Raw genomic sequence first — 6,224 nt, 5'->3', positions numbered from 1 at the left:
GTTACTGTTCGGTTACTCCTATTCTGTTGCATAGCTTGTCATTGTTGCTACAGTCGTTGATACCTTACCCGCAATCCTAAATGCTTAATATAGGATGCTAGTTTATCATCATTGGCCCTACATTCTTGTTAGTCTGCCTTGCTATACTATCGGGCCATGATCACTTGGGAGGTGATCACAAGTATATACTATACATATATACATAGTATACAGATGGTGACTAAAGTCGGGTTGGCTCGTTGAGTACCCGCAAGTGATTCCGATGTGGGGGCTGGAAGGACAGGTGGCTCCATCCTGGTAGAGGTGGGCGTGGGTTCCCGACGGTCCCCGAATGTTACTTTGGGGCGGAGCGACAAGGCGGGTTGAGACCACCTAGGAGAGAGGTGGGTCTGGCCTTGATCGGCGTTCGCGGTTGCTTCATAATAGCACGCTTAATGAGATCTTGGTATTTGATCTGAGTCTGGGCACTGGCCTATACGCACTAACCAACTACGCGGGAAAGATATGGGCACTCAACGTCGTGGTATCAGCCAAAGCCTTCTTGACGTCAGCGACTGAGCGGCGCGCGCCGGATTGGAAAGTAAGCCTGCTCTTGTATTAAGGGGGCTAGTTCTGCTTCCGGCCGCCCACGCAACGTGCAGGTGTGCAATGGGCGATGGGCCCAGACCCCTGCGTGCATAGGATTTAGACCGGCGTGCTGACCTCTCTGTGGTGCCTAGGTGGGGCTGCGACGTGTTGATCTTTCGAGGCCGGGCATGACCCAGGAAAGTCTGTCCGGCCAAAGGGGATCGAGCGTGTTGGGTTATGTGGTGCATCCCTGCAGGGAAGTTTATCTATTCGAATAGCCATGTCCCTCGGTAAAAGGACGACCCGGAGTTGTACCTTGACCTTATGACAACTAGAACCGGATACTTAATAAAACACACCCAGACAAGTGCCACAGACATCCCGGTGATCGCTTTTCCACAGGGCGACGAGGGGAGGATCACCGGGTAGGATTATGCTTTGCGATGCTACTTGGAGGACTTCAATCTACTCTTTTCTACATGTTGCAAGACGGAGGCTGCCAGAAGCGTAGTCTTCGATAGGACTAGCTACCCCCCTCTTATTCTGGAATTTTTGCAGTTCAGTCCACCGGTATTGCCTCTTTACACATATGCCCATGCATATGTAGTGTAGATCCTTGCTTGCGAGTACCTTGGATGAGTACTCACGGTTGCTTTTCTCCCTCTTTTCCCCCTTTCCTTTTTACCTGGTTGTCGCAACCAGATGCTAGAGCCCAGGAGCTTGACGCCACCTCGACGACGGCTCCTACTATACCGGAGGTGCCTGCTGCTACGTGCAGGCCATTGACGATGACTAGGAGTAGTTTAGGAGGATCCCTGGCAGGAGGCATGCGCCTCTTTCGATCTGTATCCCAGTTTGTGCTAGCCTTCTTAAGGCAAACTTGTTTAACTTATGTCTGTACTAAGATATTGTTGCTTCCGCTGACTCGTCAATGATCGAGCACTTGTATTCGAGCCCTCGAGGCCCCTGGCTTGTATTATGATGCTTGTATGCCTTATTTTATTTTTAGAGTTGTGTTGTGATATATTCCCGTGAGTCCCTGATCTTGATCGTACACATTCGCGTGTATGATTAGTGTATGATTGAATCGGGGGCGTCACAAGTTGGTATCAGAGCCGACTGCCTGTAGGAATCCCCCTTTCACACTCCTTGGCCGAGGTCGATCTAGACTTTACAAAACTTTTACTAACATGGCTGTGTGGCCCATGGGCCCATGTCGCCATTGGGTGGTATTAAGATCTTTTATTCCTCATCTATGCTCTGGGACTCTGATCTCTCTTCTATTCGGGTTAAATGAATTTTGCTAAATCTAACATTAGGATCTCGTGATCACTTTCACCCGGAGAGCATATTATTACCAATGGTCGACTGCTGCACCAGAACATTTCGAAGTTACTCTCCGATACTCTTTTGAGACTTTGTGCCCGTTGCTTTTGCAATTCCCTACCACCGAAATATCTCTATGGATAAATACATACACTTGCCGTTCTTACTTTTATTCCCAGTTGATCTTGTTATTACAAGATACCTTGAAATCCTTTCTGTTGTTCCGAGAATATTTTGTGCCTACTCCCTTGCAGTTCCTTGCCACCTGAATACCCCTACGGATAATTTCTCGCCCTTATCGAGTATCCGTTCATCCCCATTTGTTCATGTGTTTCACATTGGTCTTCGAAATACTATTCGATCCTCCAAAAATCTTTATTAGCTTATTGCTCTGCAATACTTGTCTGCTTGCATTATGGATGCTTTCCATATGTCTGACAATATTCGTTAGTATCCTTAGGCACCGTCTTTTTGATCCCATTGATTCAACCTGAGTGCGAATGCACGCAATCATCATTTGATCCTTTTAAATTATCTTTCTGGCTTAGACGTCATTTTAAACATGAGCTTGTTCTCGACCAATCTATTTGCCGTCAATTGTACCCTTAGGCCTATTGAACTTATCCACCCTTGATCAGAGCATCCTCTTCTGATCCTTTGATTTGGAAATCATAATTCCTTTGATATCTAAGCATCGAATCATTCAGATGTTCTATAATATGATGCCCTTGCATTCTTTCTTCAACTAGTTATGTGCCAATGCTCACACCATCTCCGCTATCGACCGTCAAATCCTTTGTTGGATTATTATTCGGCAATGTCCTTCATATTTAATCGCCTTGTGAATTCTTCCCTGATACATAATGCCATTAGTAAATCCTATTCTCTGATTTGGCCAACCATCCTCTTCTTCCGAGCTGGAGTTATTTGCTCTTGTAGTTTGTGGTATATGTTCCTAAGATTCCCTTATGGGTTGAACCTATACCTTCCTTAAAACCCGTATGAACCAGAAGGTTTTGACAAGTCATACCCTTCTAGTGTTAGCAGATAATTTTCTACCATACAACTTCTTCGAGGATGAGAAGTGAATGGAAGGTTATGCATTATAGAAGTGGGAGTCGACCTTGAACTTTGTGTTCATGCCCATGGACACGATGTAGATCTTATCATTAAAGCTTCTCTTAAATTAATTATTCCCTTGGTATAAGTACATCTTATATCTGGGATCTGGCCTTTTTCAATCGTGGTTCCAACCATGATATCCTTCAAATACCATTTTTGGTGCATGTTTAAGCACTTACCTTCTATAGAGCAATACCCCAGTCCAAGCTCTACTTTGGACTGTCGTCAAGTATTACCCCCCTGGTATCTCGAGATTATCTTGGAACTGCATAACTTCTTATGAGTTCTTCATCAAGTACTACATTCTCACTGATTACAATTTTTCATGGACTCTGAGTTATTAAACACTCAAAGACACCGATAACTGAACCGAGTCCGCACTACGGTTCAACTACTCTTAGTAATCTTCTTTAAGTACGAGTTTGTACCCGATCAAGCCATTCCTAGCCTGATCGGCTATATCCTTATCATGCAACTTTTTAACTGTGCTACCTGGTCCTTATTCCCAGAGCACAACTTTCGATGATGAGCTAAGCTTACGTCGATCTTCCTTGTCTTACCGTTTCACCTCAAGCAACAAGCTTGATTCTGAGTTTGTGTCGTATCCGTGGTTTCAATAACTTTTCGCTCCATCCTTCCTTTTGCTTGATGTCGTCGATGACCGATTACATCTCCATGAAATCTCTCGACAAAATTTGTCATGATCATCATCAACATTCTGAGTTCCTCCAGGATATCAATTTTATTCATGATGAGAAATACCATCCTTGCCCCTCGATGATGTGTGTTATCATCGTCAACTTTCTTGCTTTCCCTTCAACACAAACTTGTTCATGTTTTGTGTTGTACCTTGAGATCCTTGCTATCCAACTTATGTTATGTTCTACCTTGGAGTATTGCTAACTTTTATGTCAAGAATGTCCTGGGAAATTCACCACCCTTAAGAATTCTTGATACAAGTGATACTTATTAACATCACCATTCTTTTCTTGGTCCCTGTGTTGTTTCTAACCGAAATACCGACAAGTAGACTATGATGTGAACAATTCAAAACTTCTAGCAACCATATTGCTTGTAAGTTAATGAACTATAGTCACATTCTTTGTGTATTGGATATCGGATCACCCTTCTAACATTGATCATGCTACCTAAGCCCATCTTTCAGGTGCACCTTTCAACCAATGTTTACTTGCATATGTCTTTCTCAGACATACATCATTAATATCATTTGATCTGACAAATGTTATCTCCTTGTTCACATGATTGTGGAAATCCATCTTTTTTGGAAATCTCGAGGAATTGTCGCTGATTCCATCAGCCACCTCCTCATCCCCTCCTTGGTTTAGTGATGAACTATTGTTTCAGGAACCCGCTCCCCTAGTTCATTTCCCAAGAATCTTGCAATGTCATTTCGTTGATTTGTGTTGCACCTTTTCTTCTCGGACATCCTGAGTCTGAGGTATCTTGACTCGAATCAGATCCGAATCTCGGTCAGATATGATGGTTGGAACATATTTTCAAGAGTTATAACATTGGTCTTTATATGACGCAGTAAGGTGATGTCATGCCTAGCACACCTGGCCGGAGGCCCTATTGTTATAGCTTCCTTTTCGGCAAGGCTATCCATTCTTTCATGAGGAAACTATAAGACTTATTCTACAAGTTGTTCCTGATGAATCCTTCGTGTATCCAAAGTCTGAACTTTGCTTAAAGACCATGTCAATGCTATCTCGAAGCATGTCTGTGGTACTCCGACCTTCGATAAGAACATTTGAAGCCCAATGCTAAATGTTTCCTGCTCAATTATCCAAACCCCGCTGTATGGGTAATGTCATGAATTTTCTCTCCCCTTACCTAAAGAGTTTTCTACATTATATCTTGTCATGGATATCATGCTCTTCTTGTCCTTGGGAAGGATATACCCTTGAAATATGTGTTTAAACACATTCTCCTTTCCATTGTTCTGTTTAATCTGATAATCATATTTTCCTTTCCATTGGTTGGTTTAACGTTTCTTGTGATCTATATGATCTAAGCAGTAATATTCTCCTGCTTATGTAAACACCTCGGTGTACAACTCTATCGGTAAGACCCTGTTACTATTGTTGATGACATTCCGGTAGCCAACGATGGACGAGAACTTTGCCTATTGGTCCGCCTCATTCAACGAGCAGGAAAATGGTTCTCTTCGTCCCTCGCCCTTGGTACCAACGTGTTGCCAACATAACTGACGGGCTATCCTTTGACATGCCTTATTATCATGACAGTGCAAAATATCACTGCCCTTTCTACTTTTTAACCCACATGGTGGGCCCATAACCCACAATTCCACAGGATGGAATCCTGACTCCCTGTACACCCCCTGTTTCCATAGTTATTCCTCGCGCGTTGCCTCGTATGTAATTCACGAGCCACCTTTCAAGAGATCATCAATACTGGTATCAGACACAATACTTATTTCCGTTGCTTTGAGCCCCTTTCACGCCCTGTTTCAGGCAACAAACGATTGCCCATGCGCTTGAAACTTTTACTTTGCACCTTCTTACTTTGCTCTCGATAATTTCTTAAATTTCAATTCGAGAGTTACTTTTCGCCACCTTCCCTAATGTTATATACCAGATAAGCCACCCTGCAGGGTTCCGTTCCTTTGAGTTACCCCTTATCATTATTCGTAAGTACGATGGAAACACCGAAGAAAGGATGACGGCTTCATCATGATGCCCTGAAGTAGAAAAATGAAGACATCAACGACAGGGATCAACTTCTTCGCGAAGAGCAAGCCAGGATGAGAAGACCCACTAGATTCGTAACCAAAACCTTTCCCCTTTACTACCTCTTAAATCTCGGGACGAGATTTCTTGTAGTGGAGGAGAATTGTGACGCCCGGGTAATTGAGCTACAGTAACCCCCCTCGTAATGGTGCCACGTCACCCTAGTTATTATTGACAAATCTCACGTTAGTTCAAAACGATTCGAATTAAATTTGAATTAGAGGCAAACAACAATTTTTTTTAAATATTAAACTAAAATGTTCGAAGTGTGCAAATAAATGCTTAGGTATTTATGGTGAGGGAACCATGCTTTTATAAAAACCTAAATACATAAAATGAATTAAAATAGAAAAGAGAAATAAATAAAAGAAAAGCAAAATACAAAACAGAAAACAAAAAGATAAAAGAAGAGAACCCTCCTGGCCAACTGGGCCAGAC

This window comes from Triticum dicoccoides, chromosome 4B (assembly GCF_002162155.2).
Source record: "Triticum dicoccoides isolate Atlit2015 ecotype Zavitan chromosome 4B, WEW_v2.0, whole genome shotgun sequence".
Classification (NCBI taxonomy): domain Eukaryota; kingdom Viridiplantae; phylum Streptophyta; class Magnoliopsida; order Poales; family Poaceae; genus Triticum; species Triticum dicoccoides.
The sequence above is the reverse complement of the archived record's forward strand: the minus strand, read 5'-3'. Positions refer to the sequence as shown.